This window comes from Stenella coeruleoalba (genome assembly GCF_951394435.1).
Source record: "Stenella coeruleoalba genome assembly, chromosome: 2".
Lineage (NCBI taxonomy): Eukaryota > Metazoa > Chordata > Mammalia > Artiodactyla > Delphinidae > Stenella > Stenella coeruleoalba.
This window is the reverse complement of record NC_137147.1, coordinates 35,717,493-35,739,300: the sequence shown is the minus strand read 5'-3', so window position 1 is coordinate 35,739,300 and position 21,808 is coordinate 35,717,493. Positions and strand designations below refer to the sequence as shown.

The 21,808-nt window shown below is 37.1% G+C and overlaps 1 protein-coding gene and 1 pseudogene across 12 annotated transcripts in view; one reads left to right on the top strand and one right to left on the bottom strand.

The window, feature by feature from the left end:
* Positions 1-21,808, top strand: part of FUT8 (fucosyltransferase 8) — a 489,197-nt gene that overhangs the window by 214,801 nt on the left and 252,588 nt on the right. For 5 of the 11 annotated variants that reach the window (XM_079912160.1, XM_079912159.1, XM_079912158.1 and 2 more), the window contains one exon: positions 13,925-14,027. The exons of the other annotated variants lie outside the window; for them this stretch is intronic. The gene's annotated coding sequence lies outside the window, so the exon portion shown is untranslated. The remainder of the gene's footprint in view (positions 1-13,924; positions 14,028-21,808) is intronic. 11 annotated transcript variants of the gene reach the window in all.
* Positions 1,099-4,040, bottom strand: LOC307182477 (UDP-GalNAc:beta-1,3-N-acetylgalactosaminyltransferase 1-like; annotated as a pseudogene). The gene has a single exon. The product of its transcript is annotated as a UDP-GalNAc:beta-1,3-N-acetylgalactosaminyltransferase 1-like (transcript).

The window sequence follows — 21,808 nt, the reverse complement described above, 5'->3', positions numbered from 1 at the left end:
ACAAAAAGAAGTTTTTGTACTGGAGAGAAATTTTTTTTAGCAAAAGATTAAAGAAAAATTTGCTTCTAGAACTGGTTACTCAAATCATATCTTGTGTAGATGAATTATTTAGAATGTTGTTGGGGAAGAGGGCATGTTTAGTAGTTAACAGTTGAGTTCTGAATTGAAATATAAGCTGAAGAATTTTAACGGCACCTAGAAGGTGTAGTTCAGGCTTTCAGTCCCAGAATTTTAGACCTGGAAGAGACCTTTACAATTTATTCCAATTCTTTCATTAATAGAAGAATAACTAGAAGTCTAGGAAAGTGATATGTTATATCCAGAATCATGTAGTAAATTAATATGAAGAGCTGGGACTAGAACCTAAGCCTCTTCATTTCTGTTTCAGGATTCTTTCTTCAGTGCCAGAATGTGTTCTTAAAAGCCACGATTATCCAGATACTGGGATCTTCATATCCTACTTAGAGTGCAGCTGTGGCAATGTTACATGTTTATACTGGCATTTAAAAAATGGCACCGAAACACAAGTCATTTACTCAATATCCCAGAGGTAACGTTAGGTCATAAGACTGGCTTATTGATTTTTACCTCTATATCTAATCCAGTAAGGGAAGGGCTAGCTAGAAGATTATAGTAAGTAGGCCAATTGTTATGAACTATAGTTGGGGAGCTAGAACAGGACCTGGCACTGGAAACCATAAAATGCCAGAAGATTTTTGGGCTGTAGTGATGTGGATGATGTCAGAGTGATGAGAGCTTCTACCATGACTAAGTGGACTCTAGAACCTATAGAATGGAGGACAGAGTAAAGGAGGTTGTGGAGCCACCATCAGACTTGCTCGTCGAATGCCATTTGTTCTGTTCTCATTCCCTAGAACATTCCACTACTTGCCAGGTAGGATTTAGAATAATCATCGATAATGAAATTAAATTCATCTGATATCTGCAAAACACTTTTATTTTGTGAAGTACTCTCACAAATATACTCTGTGATCCTTGCAGTATCCTTGTGAGATGGGTAGAAGGGATATTGATGAGCAGAAAATGTTAAATACTAATGTGTGTCAAAGCAGTGTGCTAGAAACCACTAAAAGATATAAAGATGAATAGACATAGTCTTGGCTCTCATGGTGTGCACAGTCTTGTGGGGGACGGGGTGGGGAAAATAGCCAAGTATAATGTAAATCAAGTTGAAAAAGATTTAGAAAGTTAAGTTATTTCCCATGGGAATTTAAAAGGAGTGATGGTGTTATAAATGATGGAAATTGTAATACTTTGCCTTCTGATTTCAGACTAACTGAAAGGCTTATAACTATAAAAGGATATTGACTGTAATAGATACAGATATAATTTTCTTTTCTAATTTTTCAGAAATCTTATTTTTATTTTAGGTGATTCTACAAAGCTTATCTGAACAAATTTATGGACTAAGGATGACAGAAGTCACTTAAATTTCTGTTTCAATGATTTTTGGCATATAGGGCTGGCTGGAGGAAGAGGAAGAAAAAAAGGGAATTGACATTATAATGTCAAACAGGACTTACAAATTTACCTAGGCCAAAATATGAATAAAAATTTAACTGGGCCCTATTAACTGTTAAGAAGATCGATAGAGTAAAGTTGATGCACTACTAGTTTATGTTGTCAAGGTAGACAACTTCAGAATAGGAGAGGGAGTAGTGAGGACTTCTAGTTCCTAACTTGGTTTTTTATTTTGCTTCAAAGTAATGTTACGTTTCAGGATCATTATAGTAAACATTTGCTTACCAATAAATATGAGTTTAACAGTTTTAGAATAATGAATTCATTTTTATTGAAAAAGTGGACAAAACAGGCTTTTCAGTTTTTTGTTTATTTTTCAAATTCATATTGGTTATCAGGTTTTTTTTCTCTTTTCCTTTTTATTCTCAAACTGATTGTTAATGAGAAAAAACATGGAGCGATTAACAACGACACTTGAATATTTAGTCTTCTCTTTCCAACTCAAGCACTGAAATATGACACTCCTTTCATAATATTCTTTCTGGCCATCACATTCTCTCTTTTCTTTTTGGCTTCAGAGTCCTTTCCAAAAGGAAATATGCTGCCTGGCATTCTATATTATTCCTAATTTCCAGGTGGAAAAATGAGACCAATGAAGTGACACCTAAATACAATGGGGATTATAGTTTTAAAAATAAGACAATAAGTCAGATCTTCTTGCTTTCATTCTTCTCTATTTTACCACGACAAAATACTTACCAAAGTCCAAGAGATTACTGATATGCGATAATGACCAATGACTTCACATTAATGGAGCTATTCATAATAAACTCATCAGAGAAGTAATTGGAAAAAATGTAAATATAAAGAGTGATTTTCACTATTCTATTTATATAGTATTGAAACAACCGTAACATTCAAACACCCAGGAAGTGTAAAACTCTAAGTAATATTAAATAATAATTGATATTAACTCTGAAATATTGCAACATCTTGAAGTATCTTGTGAATGACCAAAAACAGATGAAATTTTGTTTGGTATAGCTTCAGTTGTTTTCCACAGAACTATATATTAAAAAAACTGGTAATCCATGTAAGATATACACAAAACCCTGAACTGACTAGATTGTTCAATGAAAAATACTCCACACTGCTTTGTTGTTATGGACAAATGAGCTTATAATTCAATGAAACCCTTTTAAGAAGTTCTAGTCTATGGAATGACATCTTCAAATTGTTTGATCCTATTAGTTTTATTAACAGAAACCTCCCATTCCTTCATAAGATGCTTATTAATTCCTCTGAATATCATCTTTAAAAGGGCTGACTTGACTGTTGTCAAAATAAATCACAGGTCAAGTGCAACCCTCCAGTCTCCAGTCTATGGGCTCTTCCATGAGTTTCAGTTCCGTGTAAGCCACACAGTGACCTTCCCACGAGTTTTCCATTGGAGATTTCACAGTCCTAACTTTAACATTTTCCAGAAAGTATCCCTCCCTTCTCTAGGCTTTGGGTAGAATGTCAAATTAATAATGGCATGTGGTGTTCCTTAGCATAACCTGCCAAAATGTGATAATTTCCTTAAAAGAAAAGCCATGGGCTGCAGTCACACATCTGAGATGACAGACGTCCAGATGAATCCTATATAAAAAGAAAAGGTTGGTGTCTTCTGGAATATGAATGTACACCTTTAATAAATTCAAACAGATCCCAACATAAACATCTTCAAACTTGACGGGTTTTACGTGACTCATCATTTCATAGATTCTTGGCACCAAATCTCTGGACATGATACTTATTAACCCAACCCACTGCAATAGGGAGGAAACACCTTGAAGGGATACTCCTGGTATGAAATATGGGTTTTTTGGGTAAAATCCTCTATAGGAATAATTATCAATTAGAGGATAGCCTGTGAAAAACTTCTCTGAGTGGTTTAAATTTAAAAGATACTTCACTAAATTGCCAGTATTGATGAAGACATCAGTGTCTGTCTTCATGATGTACCTGGCGTTGGGGCAAAACTCAGTTACCCACCCAAATGCCATAATCGTTTTCAAGGTCAGGTTATTGTACGTGTCTATAAAAAATCGTGTCATATTATGTCACCATAAAGGAGGTGTTCATCCTCTAAGGATAATGCTAACAATTTGTCTTCCCTTTCAGCCTGTTGGCCTAGTAAGAAAAATGTAAGACCCTCATATCCCCACCAAGACTTCTTTTCACCCCAAGTAACTCTAATGGCCTGTCTGGCTTTCACATCTGAGGGTTGTGAGGTCACCAGGATAACAAGAAATGGGTTTTGATGAGAGCAGTTCTAATGCTCTTGAACTGTGAAGTGGAAGTCTTTTTGTAAATGGGCTCATACTCGTAGAAGTACATCCAGTTCACGCGTTCTGTCACATTGTAGTGGGGGCAGACTGACGTACCACATCACCAGGAAACTCAGGAATGACAGCAGCAGGAGGCTCCATTTGGGGGATCGCAGTGACATCCTACTCGGAAGGGTGGGGTGCTCAGGAGGGCCGGGGCCATCCATTCACAGCCCCTCAGGAGCACGCGAGCCTCAGGTTCCAGCTGCTAAACACTGTACAACCTTTTGGGGGCTCCATTTAATCTCAGCCATCCATGACCTTCTTCTTGATTTATTCCTTCTGAGTGAAAGACCTTCAGTTTCACCAACTGAACATTCAGTAGTAAGTAGTAGTCAAAAATAATGCTTGAAATTTCTACTGAAAAACAGAGACTCTCAGATTGGTTTAAAATTCTGCCATATACTGCTTATAAGACACATGCCTGTAGAATTTCTTATGAGACCAAAGCACTAGCTGAAGTTTTCTGTTTTCGTATTCCATGCTTTAATTAAAAGATTTGCCGTGAACTACTCTAAGTGGCCTGGAGAAAGCTAAAACCCAAAGCTGTTCCCAGTTGAAGACTGCAAACTCAAATCTTCCTTACCTCTGGTGGGGCAGCTGATTGTCACAGAGGCCCTGGCCCCTGGGCCCATATTTTCTTAATATCACCTACTTCAGTGATGTCTATTTGCCCATTTACAAAGTATGCTAAAAGGAGCAACTTCCCTTGTTATAACAGATTCATTAGCGTATTAATTAATGCTGCAGGGAAAGGAGAGGGAAAGAGTGGTACAACATAGTCAGTATTTTCTTCTCCTTTGGGGCTTATTTCTACCTCTGTGTGTTTTCTCTCTTAATGTTGATCCATAGCTAAAAGACGTCGAGGTCCTATCTTACTGCTTTTCAAATCTAAGCCATACTATAAGCCATACTATAGAGAGGTTGACAAATTTCTAGTAGTAAAATTATTCCTAGCAAACAGCCTCCTGTAGGCTGTCCCTACTCCTACCCTTACCCACTTCAGTCTGGTAGTCTCATCTATACAGCATTACCTCCTTGTTTGAAGTCCAGCCTAGAATGGTCTTGGGATCATCAGTGTTATAAGGCTCTGCATTGCCTGAGTTATACTTAGATTTTTAATTTACATGTGTTCACAGCTTCACTACCTGTGGGTAAATAGCTTTTTATATAAACATGCAGAACCTCTCTTCTCTTTTTCTTAAAAGTGACCAGTTTCATCCCTGACATTTTCTTTTGTCATCTGTTAAACATGATTTTCCCACAAATTTACTTTTTTGTTCATTTCATATGTGATGATTTTTTTGTGTGTGTAGTTTCCTTTTTTAGAACAGGACAGTTGTGTTTCTTTGACGATAAGAATCAACGGGCCATGTGCTGTTTTTTCTTTTCCTACTCAGAGTATGTTCAGTTTAGCTCACAGTCTGTTTCCTTCCTATATGGATAAAAATGACTGACTCTGTTCAACAGCAGAGATCGAAAATAAAACCTGTAATTCCTAACCTTTTTTTTTTTTTACAGTTCTTTCTTTAAACATCTTCTAAAGGATTTTTCTTTCTTTATATTTTCCTTTACCTGTCATGGGGAGAGTAAGATGTTCATTTGGTTCTACTGTATTTCTCCTGAAGACTTATTTGTTTTGCTTCTCTTCCTTTAGTATCTTCACCTTTGATTAGTCTACAGCAGATCTTGTAACATTTGACCTGAATTCCAATGCCACTGATAAGCACATATAGCATTTCCTCTTCTTCTTCTTATTTTTTTTGCGGTACGCGGGCCTCTCACTGTTGTGGCCTCTTCCGTTGCAGAGCACAGGCTCCGGACGCGCAGACTCAGCGGCCATGGCTCACGGGCCCAGCTGCTCTGCGGCATGTGGGATCTTCCCAGACTGGGGCATGAACCCGTGTCCCCTGCATCGGCAGGCGGACTCTCAACCACTGTGTCACCAGGGAAGCCCCAGCATTTCCTCTTAAATGAATAATTTTCTCCATACATTTGATTTGAGCATATGGGAAATCATATGCTGTATCCTTGGTTATATATTCCCATGTACATTTCTTTCAGAGAAATCTTTCCCGAAATTAGTTTTTCCTTGTGTTGACTCTTTATTTCTGATTACTGAATGCCATTTATTCTTTACACTCAGCTGGTATTGCCTATTTCACTTTCATGGTTACTGTTCTTTTCTACCACATAGTATGCATTTATTATATGGTTCAGGATAACTTATTAACATGTGAGTGTTGTTAACCGAATACATCTAATTTTTGGAAAATTTTAGCTTTCAGTGCTATTACAAAGTTGGTTTAACTCATAGTCTCCCTTTAAAATATTTAAGACAGTGCTTCCAGCCAAGTTGGACTAACGGATTGGTATCCTTTTACTTGAAACAGCTAACTAGACAAAAAACATGAAACAACAGTTCTTAAGGCATTTGCCATCAGGCAACAAAAGACATCGATCCCTGAGAGACAGGAAACAGATTAGATGAGACCTATGCTTGCTCTGCCTGGAGAGTGTTTCTAGGTATGGGCTAGGGCAGTAGAACCCCAGAGGAGCCTAGAGATCTCCCTGAAATGAGGAGATGGTGCTGGGAGCCTAAGGAGCCAAGGCAGCTAGAGTTCAGAGAGCAGAGTACCAGAGAGGAGAGAGCTGCAAGAGAATTTTGCACATCTGCAGAAGTCCCTTCCAAGAATTCAGTTGAGTACTGATCAGTACAGACCTGTGAGGAAACTGCTTGAGGTCAAGGAAGAACCACCCAAAAGGAATTGAGGGAACAATAAAGAGCTCACACAATGTCAGGAATAGAGCCTGAATCCATCAGACAGAGTGGAAAATATAATTCACTGAGTGTCAGGTAGAGCATCTCTAACATTCTAGTTTTCATTTCTAGATGTTCAATTTGGGTCCTTTTTCTATGTTTTAACTTAAATTACACTCAGTCTTTTCTCTAGCTTCTAGAGCATATGGAACACATTTATAATAACTTTAAATCCTAGTTTCCTAGTTCTACTGTCATTTCTGGGTTGGTTTTGATTGATATTTCTCCTCATTTGGCTCTACTTTCTTGACTCCCCGCCCCTCCCCTCCGCCAAAACCTGCTTGGCACATTAGTTAATGCTTGTCAGGCATGGAAAAGAAGACATTGTAAATTTTACCTTGTTGGGTACTGGATATTTTTGTATTCCTGTAAATATTCTTGAAGTTTTTTCTGGAATGTATTTAAGTTACTTGGGAAGTATTTAGTCCTTTAAGGTATTCCTTACTGGGACCATTTAATGTAATTTTGCTGTATTCCTGAGGCAGAACCTTTATGAATACTTTACCTGATGCCCTGTGAATTATGAGGTTTTCCATTTAGCTAACCATCTGGTTACAGATGTTAAGTTGAAGATCAGGTTGTTCCTTCAGGGTTCGTTTTTAAGCTCTGCTGGTATCGTTATAGATTAATCTTTATTTTGGGACTAATTTAGCCCTGCTGAGGTCTCTACTTATTGTCCAGAGTATACAAGGTCTCTCTCCTCTGGTTAGTTGCAACTCAAATGTCCCTAGCTCTGTATGAACCTTGAATTGTTCATTTTTTAAGCTCCTCAGCAGATTTTTTTTTCCTCTTGCATTATGGAATTTCCCCCAAATATGTGCAAATTAGTATTAAGTCAAAGACTCAAGAGAAGATGTGTGGAGCTTTTTTCTGCATTACTCCCTCCTCTCTGGTACATTATTCCAGTAATTCCTGCCACCTATACTTTCTGAACTCTGATCTTTGTCTTTTCACGTTAATGACACTGCTGTGCTTTGCTTTGAATCTCCCTGCCTGCAGTAGTGTCTATAACATGTCTCTTAGCAGAAAGTCAAGGTGCCTGTAGGCTTATCTAGCTTGTTTCCTTCTCTCAGAGAATGCAGATCTACACTAATTGTTTTCCATTGTCTGGAGACTGTTGTGTCCTATATTTTGTCTAGTTTTGCAGTTGTTTACTGTTTGAAGAGAAATCCGGTACCAGTTACTCCATAATGGCTAGAAGCATAAACCCCATAATACTGGATTATTGTGGGAGGTTGGTAAAGACTTTTGGGTGAAATTTTAGGAAGGAATCGCAATGAGCCTTAACTGATTTTATAGTTAATGGCTATTTAGGAATTGTCTGTTTATGGGCCCTGGGAGTAGTTGACTTGGCAGTGGTTTGTCCTTTTCAATGAGAGCTATCAGATAATGTAAATAATAAGGCAATATACAAATGTGCTTAGTTTTGGTTTGCAATTATTTATTAAATGTTTTTATAGGCTGTTCTGTCTCAGAATAACAATTTTTTTGATAGATCTTTATTGGAGTTTAATTGTCACAATACTGTGTTAGTTTCTATTGTACAACAAAGTGAATCAGCCATATGCATACATATATCCCCATATCCCCTCCCTCTTGAGCCTCCCCCTATGCCACCTCTCTAGGTCATCGCAAAGGACCAAGCTGATCTCCCTGTGCTATGCTGCTGCTTCCCACTAACTAAATTTTACATTCGGTAGTGTATATATGTGGATGCTACTCTCACTTCACCCCAGCTTCCCCTTCCCCCCATGTCCTCAAGTCCATTCTCTATGTCTACATCTTTATTCCTGCCCTGCCACTAGGTTCATCAGTACCATTTTTTTTTTTTTTTTTAGATTCCATATATATGTGTTAGCATATGGTATTTGTTTTTCTCTTTCTGACTTACTTCACTCTGTATGACAGACTCTAGGTCCATCCACCTCACTACAGATAACTCAATTTCGTTTCTTTTTATGGCTGAGTAATATTCCATTGTATATATGTGCCACATCTTTATCCATTCATCTGTCAGTGGACACTTAGGTTGCTTCCATGTCCTGGCTATTGTAAATAGGGCTGCAGTGAACATTGTGGTACACGTCTCTTTTTGAATTATGGTTTTCTCAGGGTATATGCCCAGTAATGGGTTTGCTGGGTTATATGGTAGTTCTATTTTTAGTTTTTTAAGGAACCTCCCTGCTGTTCTCCATAGTGGTTGTATCAATTTACATTCCCACCAACAGTGCAGGAAGGTTCCCTTTTCACCACACCCTTTGTAGCATTTATTGTTTCTAGATATTTTGATAATGGCCATTCTGACAGGTGTGAGGTGATACCTCATTGTAGTTTTGATTTACATTTCTGTAATAATTTGTGATGTTGGGCATCTTTTCATGTGCTTCTTGGCCATCTGTATGTCTTCTTTGGTGAAATGTCTATTTAGGTTTTCCACCCATTTTTTTAATTGAATTGCTTGTTTTTTTTTGATATTGAGCTGCATGAGCTGCTTGTATATTTTGGAGATTAATTCTTTGTCCATTGCTTCGTTTGCAAACATTTTCTCCCATTCTGAGGGTTGTCTTTTTGTCTTGTTTATGATATCCTTTGCTGTGCAAAAGCTTTTAAGTTTCATTAGGTCCCATTTGTTTAATTTTGTTTTTATTTCCATTACTCTAGGAGGTGGGTCAAAAAAGATCTTGCTGTGGTTTAGGTCAAAGAGTGTTTTTCTTATGTTTTCCTCTAAGTTTTATAGTGTCTGGTCTTACATTTAGGTCTTTAATCCATTTGAGTTTATTTTTGTGTATGATGTTAGGGAGTGTTCTAATTTCATTCTTTTACATGTAGCTGTCTAGTTTTCCCAGCACCACTTACTGAAGAGACAGTTTTTTCTCTATTGTATGTTCTTGCCTCCTTTGTCGTAAATTAGGTGACCATATGTGCGTGGGTTTATCTCTGGGCTTTCTATCCTGTACCATTGATCTATATTTCTGTTTTTGTGCCATACTCTTTTTTTTTTTTTAACATCTTTATTGGGGTATAATTGCTTTACAATGGTGTGTTAGTTTCTGCTTTATAACAAAGTGAATCAGTTATACATATACATATGTTCCCATATCTCTTCCCTCTTGCGTCTCCCTCCCTCCCACCCTCCCTATCCCACCCCTCCAGGCTGTGTGCCATACTCTCTTGATGACTGTAGCTTTGTAGTATAGTCTGAAGTCAGGGAATCTGATTCCTCCAGCTCCGTTTTTCTTTCTCAAGAATGCTTTGACTATTTGGGGTCTTTTGTGTTTCCATATGAACTGTAAAATTTTTGTTCTAGTTTTGTGAAGAATGCCATTAGTAGTTTGATAGGGATTGCATTGAACCTGTAGATTGGTTTGGGTAGTATCATTTTCACAATATTGATTCTTCCAATCCAAGAACATGGTATATTTCTCCATCTGTTTATGTCATCTTTGATTTCTTTCATCAGTGTTTTATTCTGAGTACAAGTCTTTCGCCTCCTTAGGTAGGTTTATTCCTAGGTATTTATTCTTTTTGTTGTGATGGTAAATGGGATTTTTTCCTTAATTTCTCTTTCTTGATTTTTCATTGTTAGTGTATAGGAATGCCAGAGATTTCTGTGCAGTAATTTTGTATCCTGCAGCTTACCAAATTCATTGATTAGTTCTAGTAGTTTTCTGGTGGCATCTTTAGGATATTCTATGTACAGTATCATGTTATCTGCGAACAGTGACAGTTTTACTTCTTTTCCAATTTGTATTCCTTTTTCTTCTGATTGCCGTGGCTAGGACTTCCAAAATTATGTTGAGTAAGAGTGGCGAGAGTGGACATCCTTGTCTTGTTCCTGATCTTAGAGGAAATGCTTTCAGTTTTTCACCATTGAGAGCGATGTTGGCTGTGAGTTTGTCATATATGGCCTGTATTATGTCGAGATAGGTTCCCTCTATGCCCATTTTCTAGAGAGTTTTTAATCATAAATGGGTGTTGAATTTTGTCAAAAGCTTTTTCTACATCTATTGAGATGATCATATTGTTTTTATTCCTTAATTTGTTAATGTGGTATTTCACATTGTGATTTGCATATATTGAAGAATGCTTGCATTCCTGAGATAAATCACACTTGATCATGGTGTATGATCTTTTTAATATGTTGTTGGATTGTATTTGCTAGTATTTTGTTGAGGATTTTTGCATCAGTGATATTGGTCTACAATTTTTTTGTGATATCTTTTTCTGGTTTTGGTATCAGGGTGATGGTGGCTTCGTAGAATGAATTTTTGAGTGTTCCTCCCTCTGCACTTTTTTGGAAGAGTTTGATGAAGGATAGGTGTTAGCTCTTCTCTAAATGTTTGGTAGAATTTGCCTGTGAAGCCATTTGGTCCTGGACTTTTGTTTGTTGGAAGACTTTTAATTACAGTTTCAATTTCATTACTTGTGATAGGTCTGTTTATATTTTCTAATTCTTCCTGGTTCAGTCTTGGAAAACTGTACCTTTCCAAGAATTTGTCCATTTCTTTGTGGTTGTCCATTTTATTGGCATATAGTTGTTTGTAGTAGTCTCTTATAATCCTTTGTATTTCTGCGGTGTCAGGTGTGATTTCTCCTTTTGCATTTCTAATTTTATTGATTTGTATTCTCTCGCTTATTTTCTTGATGAGTCTGGCTAAGGGTTTATCAGTTTTGTTTATCTTCTCAAAGAATTAGCTTTTAGTTTTATTGATCTTTGCTATTGTTTTCTTCGTTTCTATTTCATTTATTTCTGCTTTGATATTTATGATTTCTTTCCTTCTACTGACTTTGGGTTTTCTTTGTGCTTCTTTCTCTACTTGCTTTAGGTGTAGGCTTAGATTGTTTATTTGAGGTTTTTCTTGTTTCTTGAGGTGAGATTGAATGCTCTAAACTTCCCTCTTAGAACTGCTTTTGCTGCATCAGATAGGTTTTGGATCATCGTGTTTTCATTGTCATTTGTCTCTAGGTATTTTTTGATTTCCTCTCTAATTTCTTCAGTGATCTCTTGGTCATTTAGTAGCATATTGTTTAGCCTCCACGTGTTTGTGTTTTTCATGTTCTTTTCCTGCAAATAATTTCCAGTCTCACACTTTGGTCAGAAAAGATGCTTGATATGATTTCAGTTTTCTTAACTTTATCAAGGCTTGATTTGTGACCGAAGATGTGGTCTATACTGGAGAATGTTCTGTGTGCACTTGAGAAGAAAGTGTAATCTGCTGTTTTCGGATGCAGTGTCCTATAAACATCAATTAAATCTATCTGGTCTGTTGTGTCATTTAAAGCTTGCGTTTCTTTATTAATTTTTTTTCTGGATGATCTGTCCATTGGTTTAAATGAAGTATTAAAAGTCCCCCACTATTATTGTGTTACTGTCGATTTCCTCTTTTATGGCTGTTAGCATTTGCCTTATGTATTGAGGTACTCCTATGTTGGGAGCACATATATTTATAATTGTTATATATTCCTCTTGGATTGATCCCTTGATCATTATGTAGTGTCCTTCCTTGTCTCTTGTAACATTATTTTAAAGTCTATTTTATCTGATATGAGTATTGCTACTCCAGTTTTCTTTTGCTTTCCATTTGCGTGGAATATCTTTTTCCATCCCTTCACTTTCACTCTGTATGTGTCCCTACATCTGAAGTGGGTCTCTTGTAGACAGCATATATACAGGTCTTGTTTTTGTATCCATTCAGCCAGTCTGTGTCTTTTGGTTGGCACATTTAATCCATTCACATTTAAGGTAATTATCCATATGTATGTTCCTATTACGATTTCTCAGTTGTTTTGGGTTTTATAGGTCCTTTTCTTCTCTTGTGTTTCCCACTTAGAGAAGTTTCCCTTTAGCATTTGTTGTAGAGCTGGTTTGGTGGTGCTGAATTCTCTTAGCTTTTGCTTTTCTGAAATACTTTTGGTTTCTCAGTGGAATCTGAATGAGATCCTTGCCAGGTAGAGTAATCTTGGTTGTAGGTTTTTCTCTTCATCACTTTAAGTATATTCTCCCACTCCCTCCTAGCCTGCAGAGTTTCTGCTGAAAAATCAGCTCGTAACCTTATGGGGATTCCTCTGTATGTTGTTTTTTATTTTTTCTTTGCTGCTTTTAATATTTTTTCTTTGAATTTAATTTTTGTTAGTTTGATTAATATGTGTCTTGGTGTGTTTCTTCTAGGGTGTATCCTGTATGGGGCTCTCTGTGCTTCCTGGACTTGGGTGACTATTTCCTTTCCCATGTTAGGGAAGTTTTCCACTATAATCTCTTCAAATATTTTCTCAGACCCTTTCTTTTACCCTTCTTATTCTAGGACTCCTATAATTCGAATGTTGGTGTGTTTAGAGTTGTCCCAGAGGTCTCCGAGGTTGTCTTCAATTCTTTTCATCCTTTTTTTTTTTATTCTGCTCCTCGGCAGTTATTTCTACCATTTTGTCTTCCAGCTCACTTATTTGTTGTTCTGCCTCAGTAATTCTGTTATTAATCCCTTCATTTCAGTTATTGTGTTGTTCATCTCTGTTTGTTTTTCTTTAGTTCTTCTAGATCTCTTTTAAACATTTCTTGTATTTTCTCAATCTGTGCCTCCATTCTGTTTCTGAGATTCTGGATCATCTTTACTATCATTACTCTGAATTATTATTCAGGTAGATTGCCTATTTCCTCTTCATTTATTTGGTCTTGTAGGTTTTTACCTTGCTCCTTCATCTGTGACATATTATTTTGCTGTCTCATTTTTTTTTCCTTTTTTTTTATGAGTGGGATTGTGTTCCTGTCTTATTGGTTGTTTGGCTTGAGGCTTGCAACACTGGAGTTTCTAGGCTGTTGGGTAGAGCTGGGTCTTGGTGCTGAGATGAGGACCTCTGGGAGACCTCATTCTGATGAATATTCCCTGGGGTCTGAGGTTCTCTGTTAGTCCAATGGTTTGGACTCTGAACTCCTACTGCAGGAGTTTCGGCCTGATCCCCATCTCGTGAACCAAGATCCTGCAAGCCGAGTGGGGTGGCAAAAAAAAAAAAGAGGGAGAACAATAACAATGTAAACAATAAAGTTAGACTAGGGAACTAACAGATATGTTAGAAAAAAAATTAAAATATAGATGAAACAACAATCGGAAGGTAAAACAGAACCACAGTAGTAAAAAAGAGGAGGAGAAATTAAAAAGTTGGAAAAGGCCTTGGCTGTGGAGGGTGGGGCCTAAGCAGGGGTGAGGTTTGGGCAGTGGGCGGTGCCAATGCTTGTTTGTTTGTTTATTTGTTCTAGGTTGCTGCTTTTGCTAAGAGAGCACCCATGACCCTGATGATGTTTCCATTCCATTCACAATAAAGGGCTCTATTGCCTTCATTGATTAGCTGATCAAATTCAGGTTAGTAGATTTTGTGGACAGTACTTCTCTCTTCCAATTATATGTTAATATTTTGAGAAATGGATAATTTTGTATTTAAAGCTACATATGTATATGCCAGTGAAGTAGAAGGGCCAGGTCAATCTAAACTCTATTGAATTATGTACCTGCTATGCTACCTACTATGTACAATCTGTAGTGTATAAAATGGAAAAATATTTTATTTCCTGTTTTATAGTTTTTTACTGTAAAGTAAGGGCAAGATAAAACAAGTTGTGGCTGAATATGGTACACTGTACTTTTGGCATCGTTGTGTGGCATATTTGATGCTGAAATAAACAGCTCATCTTAAAATTGTTTGAAATTTTTAGTAGCTTTTAAAAGTTTCGTTCTTGGGCTTCCCTGGTGGCGCAGTGGTCGAGAGTCCACCTGCCGATGCAGGAGACATGGGTTCATGCCCTGGTCCGGGAAGATCCCACATGCCATGGAGCGGCTAGGCCCATGAGCCACAGCCGCTGAGCCTGTGTGTCCGGAGCCTGTGCTCCGCAACGGGAGAGGCCACAACAGTGAGAGGCCCGTGTACTGCAAAAAAAAAAAAAAAGTTTTGTTCTTGTTTGTATTTCATTTATACACTCAAATTTTTATTTATTTGTTTTTTGTTCAGTCTGTGAGTTTTGACAAATATATATTCTTTCCCATAATCTTTGAAATTCACTCACGTTGCCTTTTTGTAGTCAACCTCTCTCTCCACCTCAATCCCTAGAAATCACAGATCTGTTTTTTGTCCTTGTTGTTTACTTTTTCCAGTATATCATTTAAATGAAATCATTTAGTGTGTAGCTTTTAAAATCTGGCTTCTTTCACTTAGCATAATGCATTTGGATTCACCCATGTTTTGTGTACCAGTAGTTCATTCTTTTTTATTGCTGAGCAGTGTTCCATTGTATGGATATACTGCTGTTAGTTTATCCATTCACCATCTGATGGACATTGGGGAGTTTCTAGTTTTTGGTGATTATTGCAGTCATACTATTTTTTCTTTTTTTTTTCCTTTGATAAAATGTATGTAAAATGTACCTTCTTAACCATTTTTAAATGTACAGTTCAGTGGTGTTAAATACATTCACGTTGTTGTACAGCCATCACCACCATCCATCCCCATAACTTTTCATCTTGTAAAACTGAAACTCTGTACCCATTAAACAGTAACTCTCCATTCTGTGCTCCCCCCAACCCCTGGCAACCACCATGATACTTTATTGTTTTGCCTACTCTAAGTACTTTATATGAGTGGAATTATATAGTATTTGTCTTTTTGTGACTGACTTATTTCACTTAGCATAGTGTGCTCAAGGTTCACCCGTTTGTAGCATATTGCAGAATTTCCTTCCTTTGTAAGGTTAAATGATATTTCATTGTATGTATATACCACATTTTTTTATCCACTCATCAGTTGATGGATAGCTGGGTTGCTTCCATGTTTTAGCTACTGTGAATAATGCGGCTATGAACATGAGTGTACAAAGATCTTTTCAATACCCTGCTTTCATTGCTTTTTGTGTATGTACTCAGAAGTGAAATTGTTGCATCATATGATAATTCTGTTTTTAAGTTTTTGAGAAACCACCATACTGTTTTCCACAGGAGCTGTACCATTTTACATTTCCACTAGTAATACACAGGGGTTCCAACTTCTCCACATCCTTGCCAATGCTTATTATTTTCTGTTTGTTTGTTTATTTATTTATCTATTTATTCTTTCTTTATTTTTTAAAGTAGCCATCTTAATAGGTGGTATCACACTATAGTTTTCATTTGCATTTCCCTAATGATTGGTGACATTGAGCATCTTTTCATGGCATTTCATATTGGTAATTTGTATATCTCCTTTGGAGAAATGTCTTTTCAAGTCCTTTTTCCAGTTTTGAGTTGTGCTGGTTTTTTGTTATTTTTGTTGCTGTTGTGTGGATTTTTAGAAGTTCTTACATATTCTGGATAATAATCACTTATCAGATATATGACTTGCGAATATTTTCTTCTATTCTGTGGGTTGCCTTTTTACTCTGTGGGTAGTATCTTATGATGCCCAAAAGTCTTAATTTTCATGAAATCAAATTTGTCTTGTTTTTCACTTTTTTAATTTGTGTCTTTGGTGCCCCCCATCCAAGAAATTATTACTAAATTCAGTGTCATGATGCTTTTGCCCTTTGTTTCTTCTAAGAGTTTTATTATTTTAGGTCTTACATTTAGGTACTTATCCATTTTGAGTTAATTTCTGTATATGATATTAGGTATGTGGATATCCAGTTTTCCCAGCACCATTTGTTCAAAAGGCTTCTTTTTTCTCATTGAATGGTCTTAACACCCATATCAAAAATCATTTGACCATATGTGAGAGTTTACTTCTAAGCTCTCTGTTTCTGTCTTTATGCCATTGCCACACTATTTTGTTTTCTATAGCTTTGTAGTAAAATATGGAAATCAGGAAGTGTGAATCCTCCAGTTTTTCTGTTCTTTTTCAAGATTGTCTTGGCAATTCAGGGTCCCTTGAGATTCCATGTGAATTTTAGGATAGGTTTGTCTCTGTACAAAAGTCACTGGGATTTCGATATAAGCATTGCATGGAATCTGTAGATTGCTTTGGGTAGTATTGACATTTTAGCAATATTAAGTCTTTCAGTATATGACCATAGATGTATTTCCATTTACTTATGTCTTCTTTAATTTCTTTCAGCAATATTTTGTAGTTTTCATTGTATAAATCTCTCACCTCCTTGGTTAGGTTATTTCCTAAGTATTTTATTCTTTTCTATGCTACTGTAAATAGAATTATTTTTGTAATTTCCTTTTCAGATTGTTCATTGTGTATAGAAATGCAACTGAGTTTTGTCTTTGACTTTGTATCCTTCTACTTTGCTGAATTCATTTATCAGTTCTAACAGCTGTTTTTGGTGGAGTCTTTAGGGTATTCTACATATAAGATCACATTACCTGCAAACAGAGATAATTTTACTTTGTCCTTTTCAGTTTGAATGCCTTGTATTCTTTTTTTTTTACCTAATTGCTCTGGCTAGGGCTTTCAGTACTATATGGAATAGAAGTGGAGAAAGTGGGCATCCTTACCTTGTTCCTGATCTTAGAGGAAGAGCTTTCAGTCTTTGACCATTGAGTATGATGTTTGCTGTGGGTTTTTCATACATGGCTTTTATTATGTTAAGGTAGTTTCCTTCTATTCCTATTTAGTTGAGTGTTTTTATCATGAAAGGATGTTGTATTTTGTCAAAAGCTTTTTATGCATCAAGATGATCATGTGAGTTTTTCGTTTATTTTGTTGATGTGGCATATTATTGGGTTGGCCAAAGAGTTCTCTTGGTTAATGAATATGTTGAAATATTGGTGAAAATGAAAAATGTTTCTTTTAGTTTTACTTAAACTCGAATGAACTTTTTGGCCAACCCAATACATTAATTTTTGTATGTTATACTCTCCTTACAATTCAGGAATAAGTTCCACTGTTTACTATGGAGCCATAAATTTTAAAATAAAAATGTGATTATATTTTCTTTTTTTTAAACTATTTTTTTAAATTTAATTTTATTTATTTTTGGGTGCATTGGGTCTTCATTGCTATTCATGGGCTTTCTCTAGTTGTGGCGAGCAGGGGCTACTCTTTGTTGCCGTGTGCAGGCTTCTCATTGTGGTGGCTTTTCTTGTTGCAGAGCACGGGCTCTAGGCATGTGGGCTTCAGTAGTTGTGGCACGTGGGCTCAGTGGTTGCGGCATGTGGGCCCAGTAGTTGCAGCACATGGGCCCTAGAGCACGCAGCCTTCAGTAGTTGTGGCGCACAGGCTTAGTTGCTCCGTGGCATTTGGGATCTTCCCAGACCAGGGCTTGAACCCATGTCCCCTGCATTGGCAGGCGGATTCTTAACCACTGCGCCACCAGGGAAGCCGTGATTATATATTCTTTATTAAAAGAATGTTACTTTTTGTTGTTGTTATTAAGAGACCATGATGATTTGTTGCCTTTTTGGGTTGGGGTTGCATTTATTTTTAAAAATGTCATTAAAAGTAAACTAGAAAAAATTTAACAGATCTTGTGGGTAGGGGAAGATACCTAAAATTTATGTTCATTTTGAGTAAAAGAAGAGAGGTGATGCAAAATTATTAGGGGGTATATTGAAACTTATGGTGTTTCCTGATTATTGAAAAATCAGGTAGCTTTCTTGAGTATGCAGTTAGATCAGAAATCTACAGGTTTTTATATAGTTAACCCTCACATATAGGTAGCTCCGAGAGTCACCTGTTTAGAAAAGACAAGTATTTATAAGAATTCTCCTATTTTAAAAATGTACTTCCCTGGTGGCGCAGTGGTTGAGAGTCCGCCTGCCAATTCAGGGGACACGGGTTTGTGCCCTGGTCCAGGAAGATCCCACATGCCGCGGAGCAGCTGGGCCCGTGAGCCATGGCCGCTGGGCCTGCGCGTCCGGAGCCTGTGCTCCGCAACGGGAGAGGCCACAACAGTGAGAGGCCCGCGTACTGCAAAAAAAAAAAAAAAAAATGTACGTAAAGAGGACAAAGGTCGGGTGTGAAAAGTCAATTGGCATAACGTTATAATACAACATCAAAAATATTACTGAAGGTCAAATATTAGAAAAGGGATGAATAGCTAGCATCTGGCAATACAGATTCCATTTGCCAAAGAGCAAGGCATAAATTTTTAAGACAAATATCATATATTTCCTAAAGTTTATTAGAATTTCATGTACATACTTACTTCTGAGTTCTCAAATAGAAGATTGAACTTCTTGATGGCAAGGATCATTTTAGATTTTGGTGCTTTCTGAAGTAAATATTCCTACAGCAAGTATTATTACTTGCTGAATGAATGACTTAGTCCCACCCATTAGTGGGCTACTTTGAGTTCACTAGAGCACATTTCATCCATGGATTCTTCAAGATTGTCAGGGCAAGAAGTAGGAAGTCAGTTTTCTGAAATCATGAGAAAATAGAATTAGAACTGTGAAAGCTGTACTCCTTATAGAACTCTTAAGCAAAATTGACCTTGAACATTTAGTCTAATGCCTGTTGTTTTTTTGTAAATAGGAAAATGGAGACCCAGAGAGGTGAGGTGATATGCTTTTAGTCACACAGATAGCTGGAGACGTGTTATGTAGTGCTCATTTTACTCATCATCCTGCCTCTCTTCCTCATGGGATCATTGCTTGATCTTAGGGTTGGAATAAAGTTAACTTGCTCAATTTAAAATTGTTGATTTACGAAACTCAGTTTTAATTTCTTTTTCAATTGATTTTAAGTTAAAACAGGATACTATTGAAATGGTATGAGATATGATCTTAATTTTCAAACAGATGCAAAAAATATGCTAATATTAAATATATAGCTAGAAAAATCTAAGAAATTATTTTTTATTTTTCAACAGCCTCAAAAATTTTTATTTGGCTTAATTTAAAATGTACAATATTTAGGGCTTCCCTAGTGGCACAGTGCTTGAGAGTCTGCCTGCCGATGCAGGGGACACGGGTTCGTGCCCTGGTCTGGGAGGATCCCACATGCTGTGGAGTGGCTGGGCCCGTGAGCCATGGCCGCTGGTCCTGCGCGTCCGGAGCCTGTGCTCCGCAGTGGGAGAGGCCACAGCGGTGAGAGGCCCACGTACCGCAAAAAAAAAAAAAGTATAATATTTAAATAAGACCCAAATTTTTACAAACTTTAGATAGATATGGACCTTAGATTTCTTGTTTAAAATCTAAGGACCCTAAAATGTGAATTATATTCGGCTCTGGAGGATTTCATTTAATAATCTTATTTACAGGTATAATTGGTGAAGTTCAGAAATACCAAACAGTTTTCTTTTTTTTTTCATGAGCACTACTGAGCCTAGAAAATTAGCAAAAAAAACTTGTTCAATATACTGTTTTAGAAATGGAATAATTTAAAATAAAAATAGGAATCAAACATATAATTATTTACTTTTGGATATTTGATGTAAAGCCATGTTAAGAGAGTTGAAGCCATGTTTAAGAGACTCAAAGTGGTTTTAAGTTATACAGGAAGTATACCTCTTTGCTGTAATTTTTTTTCTTCCTAGAACATTTTCTGCTCATTTTATTACACTAACTTCATCCTGAAGTTAGTATCTTTAGCCCCTTAAGACAGAGGAGACACCTATTGGGATCTGGTTCGCCATGAGTCTCTTGTGCTTCAGCACATCTTCTGAGCAGAGGCATTGGCAGCTTTTGTTGAGGGCAATCTTCTCAAGGAAATTTGCATAGCAAACAGCCTGGGAAGATAGAAATTGTATTACCATAAGGACAGAGGGCAGATTTCCTTGCTGTCCAGGATAGTCAAGATAATCCCTCTGGGGAGTAGGTGGGGTACATTTGCAACTCCTTTAAAATATTGGTGTTTCATAAGCTTCAGCTTTCTTCTCCTGTAATGTAACTCACTGTATGTGCAGGCATCATCTGGCTCTCCTTGTATTGCCCTTTAGGGATTAGAGCTTTGGGAACCAATGCAAAAGATGATACAGTGGCTACTGCTATTGTTTTGAGGAGTAAACTTTTCTTTGTCTGTGACCCAGGAGTGTCATATTTTCTGCCAGGATTATTTGATGCTGGCTCACCAAATATCACTAACACAACCTATTGATAAAACAAAGCTGAGTTTATTGCTTACTGCAGTAAAGGAGAACACCACCTTGACAGAACTTTGGTGGTGCCTTAGAGGGGCAAAGTCAAGGTAAAAATTTTAGAATTTGAAGTTTGATTTAATTTGAGTTTGCAGTGGTGGTGATCGGGCTTGATTAAGAGTGAATAAGTATGATGATATAACAATTTACAGTAGAATTGGTCAAAACAGCAATGCAAGGATTTTAAAAACTGTTGATGCTTTCTATTGAAGAGTTGATGCGTCTTTCCTGAAGCTTCTGTAATGAACAATCAAGTTATGTCCCTGCAAGAATCTCCTGGAATAGTAGAGTATGCTAATGAAGGCATTGGACTAGTAAAGTCAGGCTAATGTACACAGAAAGATGTGTGTGTGTGTAGGTGTATTAGTTTCCTAGGGATACTATAACAAATTACCACACAATTGGTGGCTTAAAATAATAGCCCCTAGGGGAAGAATTCTTTCCTCTCTCTTTTAGCTTCTGGTATTTTTAAGCAAGCCTTGGTGTTTCTTGGCTTGTGGCAGCATAACTTTAATCTCTGCCTCCATCTTTACATGGTGATCTTCACTCTGTATCTGTGTCCAAATTTCCCTCTTTTTATAAGGATGCCAGTCATTGGATTAGGGCCCACCCTAATCCAGTATGACCTCATGTTACCTTGATTACATCTGCAAACACCCTGTGTCCAAACAACGTCAAATTCACATGTTCTAGTGTTTATAAATTTTGGGGGGACAGTATTCAATGCAGTACAAGGAGTATATGGTTTCGATCCTCAGTGTTCAATCTGTGTGGCTAGATGGTTTTGGTTCTCAGTATCCATGAAACTGTCATGGCCGATTGCTTAGCTTGCATGTAGGAATCTCAGGCTCATCAGAGTTCTTGACAACAGCATGACGTGTAGTGAAAAGTATACCAATATGGAAATCAAGGTGCCTTAGTTGTAGTTGCTGTCCTGCTGTTAACTAGCTTGGGAAAGTTACTGTCTTTTCCAACTGTTAGTTTCTCAATGGGTAAAATGGGACGTCTGGAAGAAGAAAAGAGGAATGGATCTCTGAGGGCCTTTCTAGCTCTCAGGTTCTAAAGTTATGTAATTGTTGAGTGTCTGCTATATAC